The following is a 24674-nucleotide window of genomic DNA, read 5'->3' on the forward strand; positions in this document are numbered from 1 at the left end:
ACCCATACTGCACTTTTCTTTGTACTTCTGATCCCCCCCCCTCAAATCCCAGGATAACCCCTCCTTTGTCTCCCTATATCCTCTTTCCCTGCACTCCCCCCACCTCCCTCTCTTTTTCCCTTTAGCTCTCTACACTTCTCTCTTTACTTTACTTTTCCTGACTTTACATCCGGGTTTTTTCCCTAGGCAATGAGAGCCGCATCACACCCCGTTCCTTAGGCAAAGTGAAATAAATCCGCCGCACCGACACGTGAAGTAGTCCGCTCTTTCCTTCTCGTCCCTACCCTCCAGGGGGGCCCCGGGGCTCCCCGCGCCAGGAGCGGTCGGGGGTTCTCCGCTGCGGGGGAGTACCTGGCCAACTTACCGGGGGCCTTTGGCGGCCGAGAGCTCCTCCCAGCGTCCCATCACACACACACCCCCTCCCCTCTCCCTCCGCTCGCCGGCCGCTCGGGCCCTTTTTCCTTCCTACGTCACGGGGGCCTGTGTGCGCGCGTGCCCGCCCCGCTCAGCGGATAGGACCCCCCCGCGGGAGCGCGCCTGGAGAGGGAGGGGAGGGGGGAGAGAGAGAGAGTGCGGCGGAGTGATCCGGCTCCGGGTGCACTGCGGCTCGGGGAGGGAGAGAGTTCTTCTTTTGCCATCACTTTCTCTTTATTTATTTATTTGCCCCCCCCCTTTGCCCGGCCGGGAGCAATTAATTCTTTCTATTAACCGGCGCTTGCTGCTCCCCCTCCCCCCTTCTGTCCTTATCCCCCCCCACCCCATTCATCCCCCCCTTCTCCTTTTCCTGGAAGGGGGCAGAGGGCTGGTAGTTCAGGGGGGTGCCCCCCGTGTTATTTACCCCCAAGCCGGCGGGGGCCGGGGGGGCTGTGAGGGAAGATGTGGCGGTGACAGCCTCTCCCCCCTCCCCTGAAAGAAGAGGAGGAAAAGAGAAGAAAGAAACAAGAAGAAGAAGAGGAGGAGGAGGAGTGGGGAGCAGTCCCGGCGACCCCCCACCTAAAGGAGCGGGGCACCCCTGCAGCAGGTGTGGGCCGTGGGGGGGAGGCTAGGCTGGTACCGGCGGGGCTGTTAGGCCGGGTGGGCACAGGGGCTGGGGGACGGGGGGGAGTGGGAGCTGGAAGTTGTGAGTGAGTAGTGAGGCTGAGCAGGCCCGGGAGCCGGGGAGTGTGGTGCTGAGGGGACAGCTGAGCAGTGAGGATGTCTCCCACTCAGCCACCAGCAGGCAGGAGGGGGGGGGTCACACTGATGGGGGGGTCTGCACTAGACTCAGCACCTCTGCACAAGTGTAAGTTTTTTTGGGGGGGGGAGGGGTTGCAATGAGACACCTGAGTAGCACTGATTTAAAGTGATGAATAAGCACAAATCTGACTGGGACTGTATAATTAATAAAGGACCTGAGTATGAGTGCACACTTACTCACTGCCCCTCTCCTGGATCCCAATTACAGCCCCCCCCCCACTTCCAATATGTTAGTGTACTTACATTGCTAACGTAGCAATGTATATTCTGCATGTCCCTGCCCTACGTTATATTGTATTGTACTGTACGTCACTGGTCACCTATTTATGTACTTTGTAAGGCGCTGCGGAACACTTGTGGCGCTATATAGATAAATGATGATAATATTAATAATATGTTCTTCATGTGGGATAGCTGCACAGATCTACTGTGAACAGTCTTCAGTAACAGTGTCCACAGTCTGCTTTGTGTATTATTTTTGTATGGGACAGTCTGCAGTGGGTTGTAGGATAGTGTAAGGCTGGGTAGGCGGTGTGTGGAACTAGACATCCCAGCAGCCCCCATTGGTAGCGGTGGGAGTTATGTAAAGTGTGACAGTTTTGTGGGATTGTTTTTTTTGTGACACCAATATTTATTTAAGCCTGAAGTAAAAACATCAGAACGATTGAACTGGTGAAAAATGTGTCTTGTCCATAATATGTGAGCATTTGACATGGGAAATACGTAACCGTGAGCGACTGAATGATAGAACATAACTTTTGTGGATTATGACAAAATCCGTACATAGTTTGACAGTTACTTCTAAACTAATTTCATTCTAATTACTACAATGTCTAATCTTAAGGGGCCTATCCATTACCCGACTTTGTGAACAATCTGGCCAAAACCAGGAGGTTTTGGTCAGATTGTTCACAAAGTCGGGTAATGGATAGCCGGCAAGGACCAGCGATATTGTTGCACGCCGGGTCCTTGCCATCCTTGACTATCTACTGAACATGCCCGTCAACCTGATGACGCTCATCAGGTTCGGCATGTTCAGAGATAGGAGGTCGGGCTCCTTCACTGAATGGTGTTCAGTGCGGGCACCGCACCTCGGCGACCTGAAGGTCTTGAACGCTAGACGTTCGGACTTTCAGGTCGCGTAGTGGATACCCCCCTTTACAGTGCTAAAGGAAATGTTTAATATGCTCCCACATTATATTCACCCCCCAAAATTTTTTTATTTTATTTTTGAATACCATCATCACTTACCAAGTGTATTCTCTGCGCTAAATTACATTGCAATGTATGCATTTCCTCACATTTCACTCCATTTATAGTTACAATCTTGCTAAATGCCAGTTTTGGCCTGTTCAATCAGGTGTTATATTGATACAGAACTGTGACGGCAACATGCGGCCCCTCAAGCATGCACTTGTAGCCTCTAGCTCCTTCCTCTACTTTGTTGTTACATTTGTTAGTTATATTTTTTTATAATTTGTTTTTAAAGGCCTGCTGATATAATATTACATATAGGTGTCTGTTTCATTGATTAAAGGTATTAATTTAATTTACTACCGAGATTAATGGTAATGTGCGTCCCTTTTGAAGGTTAAAGGGCCGCTCAGTGCAGCCCCCGAAGTGTATCAAGTTGCCTATCGCTCCTCTAGAAGCAACACTATAATAATACTTTTTTTTAGTTATGTAACTTTTTTTTTTTTTTTCCTATTTGAAAGATCTATAGAACTTGTGATGCAATTTAAAAAGGGATTCTAGTACATAGACATTTGGGCTACAAGTGTGGGGCAGTGGGCACCCTTTATATGGTGAGACAGTGACAAAGTTTGTTTTGTGATTTGGGACATATACAAGTGACTTGGCAGGCACAGAACATGAGATACATCACTATAATGTGACGTTCTCTATAAGGTATTGATTAGGTGAAAGTTATGCCTGTGATTGTCTAAAAGTGGCTGAATATTTTATCAAATCTGCATTATTGGTTTGTGTGTAACGTTTGGAAATGTCTGTATGTTGGAGTGACTTTACACAGAATCCTAGAAATTTGGACCCATTTGCAATAGGAACATAAGAGTGAAACTTATACATGTTTATCTCTACGTATATCTCATCTCTTACTATATTAGTGCATCTGTAAATACTTGTGTTTGTAGAATGTGTCAATTTTGTGCATAATTGTCTTATTTTATTTTACAAGTGAGCAAATGTACAGTTTGCACACTTGTATCTAATCCTGTTCTGTTTAAGGCAGTGATAGACAATAGGATACACTTTGGGGACCACATTGGATGACCCTCCAACATTTAGAAGGGCTGTACAGTAGATTACTCTTTGTCTCAGTAAATTCATTTAATATATTTAGGGGAGTCTGTATCAAGCCACTTTTTACATAAAATTATGCAGAAACTGCAGTTTCTGCATAATTTTATGTATTGATCCTATGTACTACTGGCACATTGCAGGAGATTCACAGAAATCTCCTGCAAAGTGCTAATTAGCGCATCAGATCGCAGTCCCCATTATTATCAATGACTACGATCTAACGCCTATGTACTAAACTCCAAAAAGCGAAGATTTTCTGAGTTTAGCCCCGGTAGTCTACACCATCTTCAGATGGTGTAAACTACTGTTTGCCTATGGGCGTACCAGGGGCAGGAGAGAGAGATTCCCCCGGCCAGTCCCCGGAAGCTGAAGCTGTGGGCAGCTGTTACCTGCGAGTTCCCGGTAGAACATACCCGGGATATTTTTATTAAAAATTAAAATATTCCCCACTGGATTTCACGTTCTTCTCCTACTCTCAATGAATGACAGTTAGCTGTTCTAGATCTACTCTATCATGAGAGACGTGTGGCTACTTATATTATTGAAAAGGGGGTTATAGCTTTCTTAAAAAAAAAAAAAAATGGGGAGTGTATGTAGAGTTTACCTTCTTATACGAAGATCTGGAAAGTTTTTGAACATACAGAGTGGTTCCTGTTTCGCCAGGTCACCTAATATATTTCCTAAATATTTTGTCCCGCTGTTTCAATGTAAACATTTTTCGGATTACTGGAATATGTATCCCCGCTTATTCTATTTTAGCCCTGCTCATTCCTTATAATTTTGATATTTGGACCCTGCTGCAACATGGCTACCAGATATAAATAGATCTGAACATATGGATGCTTTTTCTACATTTGTTTTTTTTGAGTCTCAGAAGGATATAATAATTGTAACTTCCATGTTGTGATTTACTGTCGTTTTATCTTTTATGATTTCTGTGTATAACTATGTTGTTTATAAGGTTATGTTTGTTTAATGAAAAACCTGAAAGCAATTTATTCTTTAACTCTTTATCAAGAAATGACTTGGACTAGTAATCACATTTTGTAATTTGTTTATTCTTGATATGTATATTGTACATTTTTGTTTTCACTTTGCTGTTCCATAAACAGTTTTAAAAAAATATTCCCAGAGAGTTGGACTGAAAATAATCGCGCCAAAACCGCGATAATTAATACAAAGGCCACTTAATCAATGTAAAAGACACTTCTCTATAATATTATACTAGCAGGCATTTTAAACAAACATTCCAACAAATACGACAGCAAAGCATGAAGGAGCTTTGAGCGTCACATGTGACCCTGTGGGGGCTACATGTTACCCATCACTGGTTTAAAAGGACATGCTCGCGTGTGTTTTTAAAACCTCTCTTCAGTTTTCAGTAACTTGTGTATTCTAAAAGAGTGTGTCCCACTACTGTAAAGTATTGCATATATCACACATGACCTCTGAGATGCCTGACCTATAGAAAATTATTTAGATACGGAGCTCCTCAGTGAAATTTTTTTTTTTTTTCTTTTGTTATATTTTTAATTTCTCAGTGCATAACTTCTTAATTTGTATGCTTTCTGTACATGTAGTAATTTCTTTGTACATTTCTCCATCTCTGTCTTGACACCATAAGGCAGTGTTGGCTAACCTTGACACTCCAGCTGTTGTGGAACTATATATCCCAGCATGCCCTGCCACAGTTTTAGCATGCCCTAATAGCAAAACTGTAGCAGTGCATGCTGGGTTATGTAGTTCCATAACAGCTGGAGTGTCAAGGTTAGCCAACACTGCCATAAGGTTTGTAAGCTAGCACTCGTATAGCGCTACATTGATGCCAGTGTATGGTTGTATGACAACATCCTTTGAGTATGGAATCTTTAATACTTGAGAGAGAACTGATTGTAACGTCTTTGTTTCCGCAAGGGCCCTAGGAAGTAATAATAATATAGCATTTCATTCTGCACCTCTCCACAAGTTGGCGGACTTATTAGCAATGTACTATAGTACCTTTATGTTACTGGGGGGGTCTATTTACTAAGCCTTGGATGGAGATAAAGTACCAGTTGCCATGCTGTTTGAAAAATGACATTTACGAGCTGGTTGGCTGGTACTTTATCTCAGTTCAAGGCTCTCCGTAATAGACCCCTTAGTACATAGACCCCCTGTGTTTGAAAAATGACAGGAGCTGATTGGTTAATACTTTGAGGTCTATTTACTAATTATTGTATGGAGATAAAGTGAACGGAGCTAAAGTCCCAAACAATCGGCTCCTATCTGTTATTTTTCACACACAGCCTGTGACATGGCAGTTAGGAGCTGATTGGTTGGGACTTTATCTCCATCCAAGGCTTAGTAAATAGCCCCCTGTGTCTGATCTGTGCAGTTGGGCATAAGCCAAGTTACTAGGAGGCTGTAATCTCCCTTATTTTTTGGTGTTTTGGACTTTGAGGGGGCGATTCATTTGTGGTGCATGCCCCCTGCTGGGCGTCTATGTGAATAGGCGCCTGACGGAGCAATTACATTTTTGCTTTTCCGTTCGGACGCCTAAAGCTGAGGGGGTACACATTCCTTCTCGCAGCTTGCTGAGGTGTGAGAAGAAATGTGTCTAAGGTCCAATTTTTTTTTTTAATAGGGGCACCCCGCCGGTGGTTTACCGGCCTAACCTCCTCTATAGACCGGTTTAGCCGATATGCATGGCTAAACCCGGTGCTTGTGGGCGCAGTAAATGCTTATGAGCGCCCGAGCGGTAAAAACAATTGAATTACTCCTTCGGGCGCCTATTCGCATAGACGCACAACAGGGGACGTGCTCCACAATTGAATCCCCACCTAAAAGCTGTTGAAGTGAAGTTGCTAGAAGGCCTTAACGGTGTGGAGGCTGGCAAATCAATCTAATCTTGGTCCCAACCAATATTGTGCTAATCTAGTCCATAACAAAATAAAAGAGCGCCTGTGATTGTAATGATTCACATTTCGTTGTCTGCCTCATGCGAATCACAGCAATCTTAGTTCACCAGTTTCCTTCCACAGTTTTGCCTTCTTTATTCCTAACTGTGGATATTTCCCATGTTGTCTTATTATTTCTTTCCCCTCCTGCAATCACAGCTGCCATTCTCGCACTCAGGAACGCCTGATGCTCCCTCCACCCCCTCACACTTTACAGGGGTCTGTAGAAGGCATGTGCCGAATAACGGCTCACGTTCCGAGGGGCTTTGTGTGATGAGAACCTGACATTCCCTAATTTCAATGAAGAGACTTGTGATTGGCCTTTGTGAAACTGAATTGTCAGTGGCTGGGATTTGTGCTGGGAACATGCAGTTGTGCGGCTGCAGGAAATATTAAGTCACGTCGAGGTCTAGATCGAGTCAATTAAGCTCATTCTAGATGCAACTGCGGGGAGTTTGCACTTATCTATTTTCCGCACATGTTGATGAATAGAAGTATATACTATATGCAGTTAACGGAGTGTAGAATGTAAAGCTATTTATTTTATGTTTTGAGTGTTTCTTTGGTTCAGGCATTGTAATTATGATCACATTTGTTAGGCCTAGTCCTGACAACTTTACCTTGTACAGTGTGAAGCTTTTCATTGGCGGCAATGCATTTCTGCACATTGCAATCCATCTGGCACACAGAGGGCTCTGAAGGGACAGGTGGCTGAAGAAGTCCGTCCGAGAGCTTATTTACTTACTGGCAGGGAAATGAATTTGATGTATTTCAGTGCTGGGAGTGGCTGCATAGTCTTTGTCTTTCTCCATGTTTGATCTGTGTAGCATCAGTACGTATGCTAGAGCATGTGTAGTAGGATGCTAATGCATGCCAGGTTGTTGTACAGGACATTCTGTTATGTTAGCATATTTGGTAGACGGAGACTGTTCTCCTGTAGTTTTTTTTTTTTCCCCCATCAGATGATGAAAGTGCATAGAGGCCTCGCATATCAGAGTATAAAATTAAAGGAAGAACTGTTCATGTGTGTTATTAATGTTTTAAAACTGTGTAAATGACATTAATATATATATTTAAACTACAATTGCATTATTATCAATTTCATTGTCACTGAATACCCAAGGTTTGTCTTATGAACAGTCTATGAAGGGCACGAAGAATCGGAATTTGAACTTTATTATGGGAGGAATTTGGGTGTTTTCTGTGCGCCTGTTCTTAATGGGCGCCTGACAGAGCAATTCAATTGTTGCTCCGATCGGGCATGATTACAGCGGGCGCCCACATTTCTGCTCGCACCCTACTGAGATGGCGAGCAGAAATGTGCAAAAAGTTTTCCATTGGTTTAGATGTGTTAAGTTGCTTTGCGCGGCTGAACCTGGTGCTTTTGGCGTGACAAGTGCGATTAATAGGTGCCCAAAACAATTTAATTGCTCCGTCGGGCACCCATTAATTATTGCTGCTCACAAAACCATTTGAATCGCCACCTATTTCTTGCACTTATAAATCCCATCATTTTAATAATAAAACTTTACAGGGGAAAATTCAATTGCTTGGGCGCCCGTAAGTAGCTATTCAATTGTTTGCCGATTGGGTGCGACTGCATGATTTTGCAGCCTCCTGAGGTGCTGAGAAGAAATCTGAAAAATGTCGGCTGTTTGGCCACCCCAACCAGGACTTTGCACGGGTTTAGGCGCTTTATGAGGCTAGGCCTGGTGCATTGGGCGCAACGAGCAATGCAGTCGCGCCCACATCGGCAAAACAATTGAATTGCTCCGTCGGGTGCCCATTACTTCTCCCTGCCCAAAAAACAATTGAATTCCCCCCCCTACGTGTATTGACTAGTAATACATTATCATACTTATCACGGTATACAGTCTCATACCTACACTGAGTTGAGTCTACAAGTAGATTGCTTGTATTTATCAACCTAGTTTTCATTCAGGTGTTTACACTGTACTCCCATACATAGTTTGCAAGCATCTCAAATACAACATGCCTTTGAAAAGGTACGAGTATGTGCGTATTTATAGTCCAGCTATTGGGCAGATGCTGGTATTTACATATATTTTGAACAGCCGCAACCAGTGCAGAGGCCGCGACAGTCGGCTACTGAATGGGGGAGGGTGAGCGTACACAGGACGCATTTGCCAAAGAGCTCAATGATCTGTTCCAGCTACAGCCAACTAATCCACCACAGGGAATACACAATAGTTTTGCCTAGTGTCTTACTTGCATTGAATTATTGCTTACAGTTTAGGAAAAGTTAGTCGGTGTCCAATGAGTACAAGGTTCAATGTCAACAAATGGGATGTTGTTTATATCCCGGCTGTCGGGATGCTGGCGCTCAGAATGCCAGCGCCGGAATCCTGACACCAGTCAGAATCCCGGCTCCGGCATCCCGACGGTAAGTATTGGAGTTAGGGTTAGACACTAGGGAGGGGGTTAAGCCGCATACACACTAGACGATTTTTATGAACGATATGGACTATAACAATATCGTTCAATGATATATCGTTCAGTGTGTATGCAGTGAACGGCCATCAATGCGCGCTCCCGCTGGTCTTTATCGATGTCTTTTGTCGTCCGTACATGCAGGCGAATCTGACAATATCGTTAAGAATTGCCTGTTCAGAGATGTGGCAGGATGACTTCACTGAAACATATCTTTAAGTGTGTACAGCCATGACCAAAAGTTTTGAGAATGACACAAGTATTGGTGATCACAAAGTCTGCTGCTTCAGTGTTGTTAGACCTTTATGTCAGATGTTACTATGGTATACTGAAGTAACATTACAAGCATTTCATAAGTGTCAAAGGCTTTTATTGACAGTTACATTAAGTATATGCAAAGGGTCAATATTTGCAGTGTTGACCCTTCTTTTTCAAGACCTCTGCAATTCGCCCTGGCATGCTGTCAATCAACTTCTGGGCCACATACTGACTGATGGCCGCCCATTCTTGCCTAATCAATGCTTGCCAGAATTTGTGGGAAGCAACCCCACACATGAATGGTCTCAGGATGCTTTACGGTTGGCATGACACCGGATGGAGACTTTTGGAGGATGGCCTGGTGTCAAGAAGGGTAGCAAAGAAGCCACTTCTGTCCAGGAAAAACATCAGGGACAGACTGATATTCTGCAAAAGATACAGGGATAGGACTGCTGAGGACTGGGGTAAAGATATTTTCTCTGATGAATCCCCTTTCAGATTGTATGGGGCATCTGGAAAAACACTTGTCCGGAGATGGAAAGGTGAGCGCTACCATCAGTCCTGTGTCATGCCAACAGTAAAGCATCCTGAGACCATTCATGTGTGGGGTTGCTTCTCAGTCAAGGGAGTGGGATCACTCACAATTTTGCCTAAAAACACAGCCATGTATAAAGAATGGTACCAAAATATCCTCCAAGAGCAACTTCTCCCTACCATCCAAGAACAGTTTGGTGACGAACAATGTCTTTTCCAGCATGATGGAGCACCTTGCCATAAGGCAAAAGTAACAACTAAGTGGCACGGGGAACAAAACATCGAAATTTTGGGTCCAAGGCCAGGAAACTCCCCAGACCCTAATCCCATTGCAAACTTTTGGTCAATCCTCAAGAGGCGGGTGGACAAACAAAAACCCTAAATTCTGACAAACTCCAAGCATTGATTAGGTAAGAATGGGCGGTCATCAGTCAGTATGTGGCCCAGAAGTTGATTGACAGCATGCCAGGGCGAATTGCAGAGGTCTTGAAAAAGAAGGGTCAGCACTGCAAATATTGACTCTTTGCATAAACTTAATGTAATTGTCAATAAAAGCCTTTGACACTTATGAGATCCTTGTAATTTTACTTCAGTATACCATAGTAACATCTGACAAAAAGGTCTAAAAACACTGACGCAGCAAACTTTGTGATCACCAATACTTGTGTCATTCTTAACCTTTTGGCCATGGCTGTACACCCAATATCATACGTCCTGCACTTTGGAAAGTTCAAGGGAAATCTTTCACCAATAACATTAAAACAGCACATCGTCCCATGTGTATGTGGCTTTAGACTGGGGAGGGTTAGGTTTAAGGGTAGGGTTAGGATACTAGCTATCTTAGCGTGACACCGTGCCCTATTTCTAAAGGGCAAAAAGCACCCTGCCCTCCAGCACAGCTCCCCGCTGAAACAGTTTTGTCCGTCCGGCAAAAAAAAACTGAGTTGTTTTTTACCGTTGTTTTAACTTTAGTGGAAGTTACAAATACATTAGGGCTTCCACACTGCACAAACACGGCACGGTCGCCGTGTTACAGCAGTGATAACCACTGACTAGTACGCCTGCCGTCCACAGTTTCAGTTTTAAAGATTGAAAAGCGATACAAACACAGGGCAATTACATCATACACTGCACAAAACTGCTATGTGTGTGTGTGAAAGGGACTGATCCACAGGAAAAAAAAACCTGACTGTCCAGACAAAACCGTGTGTGTGTGCATGCGTGCGTGCGTGGGTGTGTGTAAAGAGCCTTACCCTGTCAGGGTGCCCGGCGTCAGGATTCTGACAGCTGGGATCTTGAGCGCCCGCATCCCGTAACCAACCCCAACAAATTACTGGATTGTTAATGTAATAGAGAAACACATAATCTAAAAAAATTTATGAATTTTTTATTTACTTGGTTATGCAGCAAATACTACATATGCATGTGCTAGACATTATCATGAGGTGTCAAATGTAACCATGACCTTTTTATTAAGAGAACATCAAGAAACCCCACTACTTAAACAAACACAGTTATGGGCTCAGGAGTTTGCTCCAGATCCCACATTCCAAAAACATACTGGTTAGCTAATTAGCTGCTGATTGGAATGGACTTTTGTGTGTGTGTGTTACTAAATGTAGCATGCACACTCCAATGGGGGAGGGGCTAATGTGAATGACTAATATTCTCAGCGTTACGCAATACGATAGTGCTATATAAACAAGTGATAATGTTACTATATCACAAATCTGTACATAAAATAATTGATATGTAATATTCTGGGCAATGGTGTATAGAATTTGCACAAGTAACCTTACTGGGGGTGAAATGGTGCACCATCTCTGTTTGAATTTGGCCTTCCAGTCGGGCACTGACAATACCACATCACACCGAATCGCACATCACAGGGACGGGCTCCTATCGAAGCCCCTGGATGTGGTGTTTTTTTTTTTTTTTTTATACATTTGGACGATCCTTCATTTCTTGTTGCAGCGATAAGCTATTTTAGTTATGGGACAAAGTCCCAATAATTGATTAATATGCCCCTTTGAGTGATCAGTCACTGCAACTTTACTTATGTGTACTATTTCATAACAGCAACATGTCATGTTCAGACTTGTACAATGCACTAAGGGCCTGATTCAGAGCCGCTCGTTTGCTCCGAGCGATGTTTGCCCAACTGCGCATGCGTACGGATCGTTATACGCATGCGCGAACCAGTCAGTGCGGTCAAAATTAATGTGCTCTCAAAATAGCGAATGCCTGATAATTTGAGTGACAGGAGGAAGCGTATGTGGGTGGTAACAGGGGAAGGTGCTTGAAAACGGGGAGTGGAGATCCGAACGTAGGCGTGCTTAAATGTCAAAACGGGCGTTTTATGGGTGTGCATAATTAATACAGCAGCGTCACTGACCACGTCACTGGGTTATTTTATAGCCAGAACTGCTCGCAAAATTGTGGTAGCAAAAACCAACCACAAGAATAGCGAACAGTTCATACCCTGGTCGATGTACTCGATTAATCTAATAAATAGCGGACATGACGTAGGATGCGAGCGGCCAGAGGGCGTAGTTTTCCAAGAAACGACCGCAAGTTTTGTTAGCTCATTCAGAAATAGAGGCGTGAACAGACCGCAAAGAGCGAACGGTTCATTTGAATAGCCACCCCTATTTTCTGAACGAGCGAGCGCAAATAGCGTCCGGCTCTGAATCAGGCCCTAAGTGCCCATTCATATAGTTTATGTAAAAACAAACAAATATAACATTATAGCTACTATTAAGTCAATCAGCAATGTAAAGCAGTACTATAAATCAGAATTCAAATACCGTTCAAAATGTTTAAAGATGGATAGAAATTGCTTCATGGAGAATGTATAAAAGTTTATTGATATATTTATTTCTTTTAACTACTGAAACACTAAAGTGGGTTTACCCCAGCTTTGAGAAAGTAGTTGCAGAGATCATTCTAAAGGGGCCTATCCATTAGCAGATAAATTTGAACGCTGACCGATTTATCTGCTAATGGTTAGGCTCTGAACGATGAAAATGCGCACTCCCGCGACTGACAAATTTGGTCTTTTGTCTCTCCAACATGTTGGTCAATTATCGTTAACGCTGATAGATATTAAGGGGCCTATCCATTAGCAGATCTTTCTGAAAGACAAAAGATTTATCCTTTGAAAATCCCTGGGGCTGCTGTGATAGATATGTCATGTACATGACAGATTTTTGCAAACGACGAACGATATTGCATGACATCATTCTGGGAGTGGATTTTTTTAATGTTTCTATTAATTTTCATCAAAAAAGTCGTTCGTCATTTACCGCGACAGATATTTTTAATATCTGTCAGTGATAAACGATAATTGACCAACATGTTGGAGAGACAAAAGACTAAATTTGTCGGCCGCGGGAGTGCGCATTTTTATCGTTCAGAGCCTATCCATTAGCAGATAAATTGAACGACTGAGTGATAAATCGTTCATCGTTCAAATTTATCTGCTAATGGATAGGCCTCTAATGGTGCATACACATGGTCTGATTTCTTATCAGATATGAACGATAACGAATGTAAAAATCGTTCAGTTGCTCATATCTTTGACATGTAGGGAGGGCATGCATCGATGAATGATGCGTGTTCCCGGCATGTCAGATAACGATCTCTGACATCGACTGTGTTTGTAGTAAGATTTTGACCATTTCATTCCTTTTAATACTGTTAGAAATCGTTGATGAAATCGTTCAAATCGTTGTAAAAATCGTTCAATCGTTCATCAAATCTGACTGTGTGTATGCACCATAAGTATATCCATAAAAAAATATCTCTATCTATCTATCTATCTATCTATCTATCTATCTATCTATCTATCTATCTGATTTTGTTGAGGGTTTATATTGTTGCTCCTATTGCGTACTGCAATACCATCAAAATAAACCACTTATTTTTACATATTGAATATTCTGTTGTACTAGTCTAATACTTTTACATCCATTAATTATATTTATCTTTTAAATATATACACACTGATCAGCTTCCTGTATGTAGCATTATAATACAAACTGGCTAATTGCAATGGCATTACCGCATGATAACACACACAAGGAAAATTCTGTCTTGGACTTCTTAACTATAGCATTATTTATACTAACTGCGTTTGTTGTCTGCAGATTATTTGCTATTAATCGTAGAGTTGACTGAGGAAAGCTCAGACTTCTGCTGTTTTGATGTAGCAAAATGTTTCTCATAAGCATAGAGATGTCACACATGCGTTAATCCTCCCAGTTATGTAAGGCCTAAAATGATTGAACTTCTCCCTTCAATCCAGACAGACATAGGTAGCGACTAGATGAGAAGTTTTGAGGCTGTAACAACCAGTACATGTAGTATGTCTTTATATACTGTTTTGTTATCTGTAGTCGGTGACTGGTCTACTGCACTGTTGGCCGCAGCATAGGAAGTTTATTAAGGTATACTTGTAAAGCGCAACCGGGTGTTGTTCCTTAATAATTCAGGAATTTCAGGAGCAACTTGATTTGGTCTCATGGGGGTCGATTCAATTGTTAGCACCAGAGGCTGCAGGCACCGGGCACCCGACAGAGCAATTCAATTGTTGCTCTGTACGGGCGCATACAGCCACGGGAGCATACATTTCAGCTGCGAGCAGAATTATATATATATCTACTGTGTGTGTGTGTGTGTGTGTGTATGTGTGTGTGTGTATAAATGTGTGTGTATATATATGTGTAACAGAATATGCAATATATATATATATATATATATATATATATATATATATATATATTGCATATTCTGTAGGCAACTTAGCAGACATAGCCAGTGCGTGGTGACCAATTTACCATATAAAAATCTGATCTTTCGGCTTTGCCTATCAGGTTGGCTGATATCTGGTGACCTGTGTATGAGGTTATTGGCCAACACAAATGCAGGTGGGCAAGAGCAGTAAAGATCCATTTGCTTTGTGTGGTGATTGAAAGAGCTGATCTGTGCAGCGTAGAATAATGGCTGCAGATTCGCCATTTGGTGACCGTGTTTATTGTGGAAAACGGTGTTACTTCTCGTGAGTTGTAGTCGCACTGTGATCTGTCCGCTTGGAGTAGCATAAAAACTTTCAGCAGGGAAAATTGGGTATCTTTCATCTGCAGTGTCACCTTATGCTTGATGACATTACTCCCCAGAGCTTGAAAACGGGATATAAAAACTTCAGAAAGTTATTTTTACAGAGAAAAACCATACTGCACTTTAAGCCCGAGGGCCGATACCTGCTTATATGTATGGGATGAGACCTACGCATATGGGATACTTGTGGAGCGCATTCATACAGAGAACAAAGTAAAGGATTTTGGGGGTCATTCAGAGTCAGTCGCAAGCGCTGAGCGCTCGCAACCGACTCGAAGTTGCCCCACTGGGCATGCGCACGATGGAGCCGGCTCCGTCGTGCGCACGCGCGAGACCCGGCTAGCGATGGACACTCCATCGCTAGGGGTCCCGCAGCAGACGGGGCGAGCTGTCGATGGTGAGTGACAGCTCGCCCAGTTTGGAAGACGGGCAGGGGGCGTGCCTGCCCAAATGGAGGCGTTCCCAGCGGAACGCTTGCCGTTTGGGGGCGGCTCCACTGACATCATTGCTGATGTCAGAGCAGGAAGCTCCCTGGGGCTTACGAGTGCCCAGACCCAACCTTAGGGTCTGGTCGTAAGTCCCGATGGGGTCCATTGTCCATTGGTTCAGACTTATGACCCAGTTTGAACAACATGTGACCCAGACACGATAAGGTGTATTCTAAGTTGTAAACTTGGCAATACATAACGTAACTGCTTATTCATATCTGTTGGTATTTATGCACCCCCCCCAAATACAAATGTCTCTTGTATGTAAATGGCATAGCACAGTCTTTCAGAATGCATCCATTTTGGTGGTGTTTTCTTCAATGGTAATAACAAGTGTTGTTATCTTTAATGGTAATACAAATTGGAAATTGTATGAGAGTATGATAGAATTTAAAGTATAAAAAAACCCCAGAACTGCAGTCCCATAGATACAGCCTCAGGGCTCGTTCACACTGATTTCGGAGTAAATGTGTCAGATGGGACGATGCAACGTGCATTGCGGTTCGCTAACCTTAATCCTGCAACAATATATAGTGCCGATATATAGCGGATCTTGCAGTGTGTATGCTGTCACACTCTAGAACAATTCTTTATGCATCAGGACATTTACAGAACAAAATACAACCATATGTTAAAAAATATCCATGTGATTCTAATGCGTTAATCATGTCTTCATTATCTGAATTACTTAAAACATGCATGCAACCGTACACCAAGTAGTTTGTTTAAAATTAGCTAAACAACATTTACCAAAGTGGTACCACACTAGATCGATTTAAAGCAAAAGATTTTGAAGATAGAAGGCGGCGTACCCTGGTGTCATTTATCCTATACAAACAAGGGGGGGGGGGGCGATTTCAATTAAGCGGCAGTTCAATAGTGCCGGGAAGTTGGTCCTGGATCTATCCAATTCAGCGCACTGTTTAGTTCGGCAACTTGCATGTTAAGTTGGAGAATGATGTTTCTCGTGACTTAACCTGGGTGTTTAGTCGCAAGAACCGGCATTCCCCTACTAAAGTGCCGCCCGCGAGGCTGTTGGCGCCTCGCTAAGCCAGAAAACAGCCTGGCGGTCGGCACTTTAGTCGGATTTTTCCTCGTAACCTCAGGAGGGTGTCAAGAAGAAATCATTTAATCGCCCTAACAGCGCACTGAATTGAATCAGCCCCAAGGACCTTAAAGAGAGGGAAAGAAGGACTCCTTTGTGAGGGCACTTATATTTTAAACTTAATTTAAAAAAATAAATAAAAATAAATAAATCTTTTAGGGGTCTATTTACTAAGCAGTGTTAAGGGGCACATCCACTGGACGATCTACTCCCTGTCCAATCTCTAAACGATTTTCCCTTGAAATTTTATCTCAGTGTGAATGATTTGCAAACAATCTTCAATAGAGCAAGTGAAATTGACCTGCATGTTCGGTCGACTGAGGAGACGATCAAACGACCAGCGGGAGCGCGAATCGTTGATCGTTAACGACCAAACACTGCATGATTTATAAACGTTTTTTGAACGATAACGACGTCGTTATCGTTCAGTCGCTTGCTAAAATCGTGTAGTGGATGCCCCCCTTTGAGACAGAGTGAAAAGTGATAAGTCTGTGATAAGGTGCCAGCCAGTCAGCTCCCAACTGTCATTTGTCAAACACCGCCTGTGAGATCACAGTTGGGAGCTGATTGGCTGGCACCTTATCACTCTCTTATCACTTTTCACTCTGTCTCATAACACTGCTTAGTAAATAGACCCCTCAATATGGTATGTTTAAAATCACAGAAAAAGATCCTATCCCAGCATCTCTTTATGCACATAAGAAAAAAAGTGTTTTAAATTTTATAAAAAATGTAAAGTCGCACTCTATATGTGGACACAAATTATTTTTAATTTTAAACTTACATTTTCAAAAAGAGTGCCCCCACAAAGGAGGAGTTCTTTTCCTTCTTTTCTCTCTTTAAGGTCCTTGGGGGAGATTCAATTCAGGGCGAGATGAATAGCCCCGAGAAGTTGGTCCCAGGGCTATTCAAGTCACCATGCAGTTTAGTCCGACTATTACAGGTTCTCTTGACTTAACATGGATGTTTAGTTGCGAGAACCGGCAATCTCCTACTAAAGTGCCGGCCGCTAGGCTGTTAGCACCGCGCTAAGCCTGAAGACAGCATCACATCCGGAACGTTAATCGAATTTCTGCTCGTGCCCTCAAGAGGGTGCGATAAGAAGTCCTTTAGACGACCTAACAGCATGCTGAATTGAATACCTCCAGGAACTCCTTCCTGGCACTATAAACAGTGCGCAGAATTGAACTTGTCCCTTTGTTTGTTAAAAATAATTATCCTGAGTGTATCTAAAATGTGTTTAAAACACACAAAAGCACTAAGGGGGAATTCAAATATTGTTTAGGCGCCCGTTAGTAATGGATGCCTGATAGATCTATTCAATTGTTGCTCCGATCGGGCGCAAGTGCTGTGAGTGCTCCGATTTCTGCTCGCACCCCCCTGAAGTTATGAGCAGAGATCCGCAAAAAGTTTGTTGGGGGCCCTCACCAGAACTTTGCATGGGTTTCGGGCGCCCATTACTTATCGCCGCCCAAAAAACAATTGAATTCCCCCGTAAGTACGTTTCAAGGATTTGTATGAGAAAAAATAGAAATATGTGTCCAAGAGCTTAAGTTACGTCATACACTGGGGCCGGCCACTAATCAACTGGATTTGTGCATAGGCCCGTATTCCATTGGTGTCGGAAAGTTTTCGCTTATGACTTAATTTTCGCCTATTTTGTCTTTCCTCCGTATTCAATTTGTAAGACTTTTCGCCTAGGCGGAAAGTCAATGCAATGTAATAGGCGGAAAAGTTTCGCCTATGAATAGCAGGCGGAATAGAGTGCAGAATTGGGGTTTTGGGATGCAACATTTCAGGAACCCCCGTACAGCCTTCAGACAGTCCCCCAAAGGTAAACTGTCAAAACATTTTTTGAAGAACGCCCAAAAAAATCACTTGGAATTTGGGGGCGAAAAAAAAAAAATGTTGGGTGACAGTTAAAAACTAGCGAACTTGACTCTGGGGGGGTCCCCAAGTATGCTCCAGGTGTTTTTTTTTCATTGCAGGGGCTTGCGGCAGGTGGATTTTCATGTTTTTTTTCAACTTAACTTTAGCAACTTTAATATATGCTGACCCCCGTTTTCAAGTACCCCAAATATGCTGGGATAAGTTATTTTCTGCAAAGAAACCTCCTAAATAATATTCTGCACCACTTATTCAAAAACGCTATTCAGCCCGTTTAAAAACACCAAATACCTTCAGCAAGCCAAATCGGGGGTAACCATAGCTAACCCCCATGTCAGAGCATCTTTTGGGGGGGTCACAGGCTGATTTCCCCAAATCCGCTTGTTTAGATTTTGACGGGTCCCATTTTTGTGTACTTTCAAATTGAATATGGGGATACGCGGGCACGCGCGCGATACTTTTTCGCCTACAAAACACGCGATGTAGGCCAAAAGTCTGGGAGGCGGAAAAGTATCGCAGGTCCTCTCAAATTGAATACGGCACATAGTCAGAGATACAGTCGCATGGTGGATAGTGACCGTATCCACAGTCGTTTTCAAACTGCATTTAACGGTCTATTGACTTCCCATAAGCTGGGGATCAGGATCTGTTGTGTCAAACGAGCTGCGTTTCCTGACCTGTTATGTCTATAATAACCTAAGTGACCATCCGAATCTCCATGTGCATGGAGTGATGGCGATTTATTTGTTGTTTTACTGTAACATAAAGGGAGGTAATTCCATTGATTTCTGCGCAACGATAATTAATTGGTGTCCGACGGAGCAATTAAATTATTATGGGCGCCTATTAATTATCGCTCTTGTTCGCACCCAAATATTACCGGGTTTAGCCGCATAAAATGGCTAAACCCGTCTAAAGTCCTGGTTAGCGTGCCTAAACAGCAGTTTGAGCACCCAATACCAGCAGTTTTGGCAAACTTCCGCCTGCCACCTTAGGAGGGTGCAAGCAGAAATGTGTCCACCCGCAGCATTCGCTCCTGAACGGAGCAACAATTGAATTGCTCTGTCGGGCACCAATTACTAACAGCCGTGGGCGAAAACAATTGAATTCCCCCCACAGGTTGTAAGCTCCACTTGGGCAGGGACTTAATTATTGCAAGTGTGTACCGGGAATACCTCAAAAAGGCATGATCACCCGCTGTGGACAGCGCAATGACTGACCACGGGTGCTTAATGATCGTGACCAGCGCCGTCTGGCCAGAATTGTCCGTGGAAGCAGACAAGCGACCCTTGCTCAAATCACATTCACATTCAGTGTAGAAGGTACCAGATGCATGTTCAGCAGGTCAGTGCAGCGTTTTTTAGCTTCATGGGATATGGGATCAGAACACCCACCAGAGTGTCCCTGTTAATACTACAACACTGAATACAGCTCCTCACCTGAACTTATGATGTCTCTAATTGGACCCTGGAGGACTGGCAACGTGACGTGGTCCGATGAGTCACTGTTCCTGTTGTTTCGGGCTGATTGTAGGGTACGGATGTGGCGCAGACTCCATGAGGCCATGGACCCCAGTTGTCAACAAGGCACCGTGCAGGCTGGTGGTGGTTCCATAATGGTGTGGGGCGTGTTCACGTGGCATGTGTTGTGTCCGTTGGTCCACCTGAACACGTCATTGACTGGTAAATGCTACGTTGCATTGCTTGATGACCATTTGCAGCCTTTCATGGGCTTCATGTACTCCCACAATGCTGGAATATTCCAGCAGGATAATGCACGGTGACATCGGTTCCAAGTTGTCCAGAACTGGTTCGAGGAGCATTCTGGAGAGTTCTGCTGAATGGTGCGGCCAGCACGTTCCCCGACATGCACCTAATCGAGCATTTATGGGACTTGGTGGAGAGGTCCATTCGCACCTAAGATCCTGCACCTACAAATATCAGGGAGCTGTGGGAAGCTATCCAAACGGCATGTGTCCACATGTCTCTAGAGGTCTTCCGTCCACTTGTGGAATTGATGCCATGTCGAGTATCTGCACTTCGCTGGGCTAGAGGGGGTCCTACAGTATACTAGGCATTTATCCCATGACTTGGGGTACTCAGTATATTTATATGTGTATGTATACATATATGTGTGTCTATATATATATATATATATATATATATATATCACTATCTTGCTTTCATTGTACACATAGTTACAAGCAATCGCCTTCCAGAATAAAGGTCAGCTGTAACTTGAAAAATTAATGCAGACTACCTGTGGCTGCTGTTAAATCACACAAGCATTTGGCTGTGAGGATTACAAGTGAGTAAGTACATGGCATGCCTGAATTGGAGAGTTTGCGCCTCTACCAGTCTGTCACAAGCATTTCTATGCTACGTACAGAAGGAAGTGTATGCTTTCAGCCTGTATACACATTCTCTTCTCTCAGGGCTTCCTATATGTTCCTATACATTGTAGAATTATCAGTTTGGTTGAAATGCTTATCTGGTCTCGTTTGTGTATGCGATCTAAAATTAATGACTAGAATGATTAGAAAACTTAAGACTGGCTGCATTGTTTAGGTGAACTCTATGTAAAACACAATAGGGGATCACCTCGCTCTACTGCGCATTTATTGGACAGTTCCGTTACCGCTGAGATCTGACACAAGCATTGCATCGTACGCTTAGTAACAAACATGCAGAAGTTTTATAATATCATTATTCATTTTACAAGGGGGGGGGGGGGATAAGCTTGGAGTTGCAGTTTTGGTGTTTGATGGCAAATTTTGAATCTTCTACCAAGTTAGTTTGTCATAGTACTATACTGTAGTTTCAATTAAATCGTTTTTTATCCACTTTATACAGTAAATGGAGTTGAGCATTAGTCCTGGGTTTCTAGTAGGTTTTGTGGCTGAATTGTTGAGTAAAGTTTGTTGAATGTATACATCCTTGTGGTGTTCTGCCTTTCTTTGTCTATTATTGTCTGCTATTTATTGTTTTCATATTATGCTCAAGTTCAATGCTTCTATGCTTCTATATTATCTGCACATGTGCTGTGATTTCTGTAAAGTGTGTTAGTTATGGCTTTTCATGTGCTTTTTAACTATACTAGCATTGCACGTCCACACATGGTAAATACGTAAATCTAGTGTTAACGCTGTAGAATGCAACAGCGGGAACAAGCCCATAACCAACCACTCCTGCTATTTGATGCAGTTCTTAGGCGTCAATTGCAGTCTTCTCAAGTCTATTATGGCTAAGGTATAGGCTGCAAGAGAGACTATATTTATTTCACACAATGCAGGCAGCTATTTTGCAAATCACTTGGAACTTGCAGTTCATGAATATTCGTCAGGCCGTGCCTTAGTGATATTAGTGGTTCCTAGAAAACTGATGGGCTGCGTACTGCTTAATTGAAATGTTTGATACAAGGATATGCCTAGCCTATTCATGGCGTTTCTATGAGGTCTGCTAATCGTACCCCATCCACGCTGGTGACAGCTGCTGTGGATGTAGCCACTGGTGGGGAAGTCGAGCAGTGAATCTGAATGAATCGGCTGCACTCTTATTGACTGCTAGACTCTCGCACATGCAGTACTGCAGAGCTCTTTGTATCACAACATTAAGTTTAGCTTCTCAGTAGTCGTGTTGCTTCTTCCTAGCCAGCTCCCTCCTGGGCCCGGCGTATGACCTCTGGTGTAGTCTATGTTCTCTCTTCATAGGTATCCAACGGTGGCTGGAGGTAGAGGCATTCCTGGGGATGCTTGCTTAAGGTGGCGTTGCTCCGGGAGAGATGTTGGGAAAGATGTCCCGAATGCTGCATTATTATGACAACAAGTTGAACAACTAACTCATCAACATTGCTCTTAGGTGCAAGACTAGAGGGTCATTGCTGGCTGTCCCCCGTGGCATTCTCTCTGCTTACACTAGCTGACATCAGTTCCTGGATAGTGACCTAAAGGGAGATATATGAGCTCTGCCTCTTTGTGTACAAACAGTCCTAATCACACTGGTTTCTATTATTACAACTCTTAGTGAAATTTGTCACATAGGTGTCCAGCATTGTCGTCCGAGTTTCATCCTCTCCCAGTGTATGAGCAGACGTTCACTAATGCTCATTATGTGGCTTCCCCTGGGAATCCGCGCCGTGATGATTTCTTGCTATAGTTTATAACTTTACATCTAGCTGCATAACTTGTGTCTCCAATTATCTGAAGGGTGTTACAGGTCTGAGAAATCTTTTATATTTGCTAGTCATTTTTGTCTAGACATGAATGGGAATTATAGACAATCATATTTGTGTACAGTAAAATATGATTTTTAGTCACTGAGTTCTGTGCCCGTTTGCAGCACTGTAATAGCTGAGGGCTAAGTTTTGGCCCTGGCTCCTAAAGGTGCATACACACGAGATGATCTCTGTGAACAATATAAACGATAACAATATCGTTCGTGTGTATGCAATGAACGACCAACGATGTGCGCTTCCGCTGGACGATAACTATATCTTTGGTCGTCCGTACATGCAGGCCAATTTGGATGATATCGTCAAGAAATGCCTGTTCAGAGATGTCGCGATGACTTCACTGAAGGATATCTTTCAGTGTGTACACCCAATATCGTTTGTCCTGCAGTACAGGGAAATCGTTCAGCGATATCGTTGGTTGGGCAGATCGTCCCAGCAATTACTCTCCGACAAGTCTGTCTTGCCCCTTCACATTCCAAATGCACCAATCTGTGTTGAGCAATCGCATGTAGGCAATCAAAATGTTGGGCCTGGCTCAGGGATGGGAAAGAAACTGTTAAAAAAAAAAGTTGTGTTTTTTTTTTTTATTGTTTACAACTTTTTTTTTTTTTTAGCAGTAGTGTTTTAATGAAAAAGAAAAATGGAATCATGCTTATTATATTAATATAGGTTGAGTCTCCCATATCCAAAATGCTTGGGGCAAGGGGTATTTTGGATATCGGAATATTCCATATTTTGGAATATTTGTATACCATATTGAAATGTCTTAGGAATAGGGCCCAAATATACACACAGAATACATTTATGATTCATATACACCTTATACACACAGCCTGCAGGTAATTTTATACAATATTTTCAATAATTTTGTGGCTCAAACAAAACACACATAGGTCCATGATCTTAATACGGTTTCTATGTATTTTCGGGCGAAAAAGGAAAGTTGTTTTTTTTTTTTTTTTTTTAATAGAATACCGCCGTAAGTGGGTATATTTGCTAAAGTGCGGGTTTATAAAACTGGAGATGGTGCCCATAGCAAGCAACCAATCTGATTCTAGCTATTATCTTGTAAAAGTTGCTAGATAAATAAGTATAATCTGATTGGTTGCTATGGGCATCATCTCCACTTTTGTAAACCTGCGCTTTAGTAAATATACCCATAAGTCTTTCTTCCTTCCACTCATCTCAGAAGGACTGAAGGTTTTGAATGAAATAAACATGAAGGAGATTAAACCATGAGGTGTTTCTCTGTACATTGCCTCTTTACTGTGTTGGAGTTGTTTACCCTTTAAGATTGAGAATGTTCATTGTGGTTTTCTCCTGTCCTATAGGATTGTTAGGGGAGGAGTTTGTAGAGTCGTAAGGTGGGTACACACTATACAGATATAGCTGCAGATCGAATGATCTGCAGATATATTTGCAGGCGTTGGTCGTTCATACACACTGAGTGGCCATTTTCTGTGTCTGGCTGCGGGTCCCGGCAGCCAGGGGGCGTATCCCGGCGGCCAGGGCGTGTCCCACCCCCTCCCTGCGGCTGCCGCTGTGTGTGTACGGGCAGTCTACAGACCGCTCGTACATATCTCGTACATATCTGTCAATCAGCTGTGCAGCACAGTTAATGTGATATGTTGGTGAATGATGACGTTCACCGACATATCGCGGGCACACACTGGCCGACGGGCAGCAGATATATTGGCCGATCAATTGATCGGCCAATATATCTGTCAGTGTGTACCCAGCTTTAGCTGATGCTAGGCAGATTTAGTACCTCTCTGGTCTGGTACAATTTCCACCCTCCCTATATCTCGTGTGTTTGTGTAAATTTTACTGTATTGGTTCAGCTCACTGAAATGAAGACTACAGGCAGCAAGAATGTGGAATAATACCAGGGGGATTCCTTTTATAATAGGCTTTTTTGAAGAAGGCACGGCTCCATGCCTGTAGTCACAGCATAATGAAAAAAAAGTGTTGTTTTTTTTTTTAAACCCGCCAAGCCTGGTCTGGCTATTTGTTGTCTAACTTTGGGGGCCCAGTTAGCGTGATTGATTTATAGCTGCACAAACTGTCAGATTGCAGCCATTGTTCAACAACATTTTGTGCCAGTCCTGA

At 43.1% G+C, this 24674-nt stretch overlaps 1 protein-coding gene across 7 annotated transcripts in view; it reads left to right on the forward strand.

Annotated features, from left to right (window-relative positions):
• The first annotated feature begins 555 nt into the window (after nucleotides 1–555).
• The window catches only part of PHF21A (PHD finger protein 21A), a 126211-nt gene continuing 102092 nt past the window's right edge, over nucleotides 556–24674 (forward strand). For all 7 annotated transcript variants that reach the window (XM_088461518.1, XM_088461522.1, XM_088461516.1 and 4 more), the window contains exon 1: nucleotides 556–1021. The gene's annotated coding sequence lies outside the window, so the exon portion shown is untranslated. The remainder of the gene's footprint in view (nucleotides 1022–24674) is intronic.

The sequence above is a fragment of the Taudactylus pleione genome, unplaced genomic scaffold, assembly GCF_031769625.1.
Source record: "Taudactylus pleione unplaced genomic scaffold, aTauple2 ptg001060l, whole genome shotgun sequence".
NCBI lineage: Eukaryota > Metazoa > Chordata > Amphibia > Anura > Myobatrachidae > Taudactylus > Taudactylus pleione.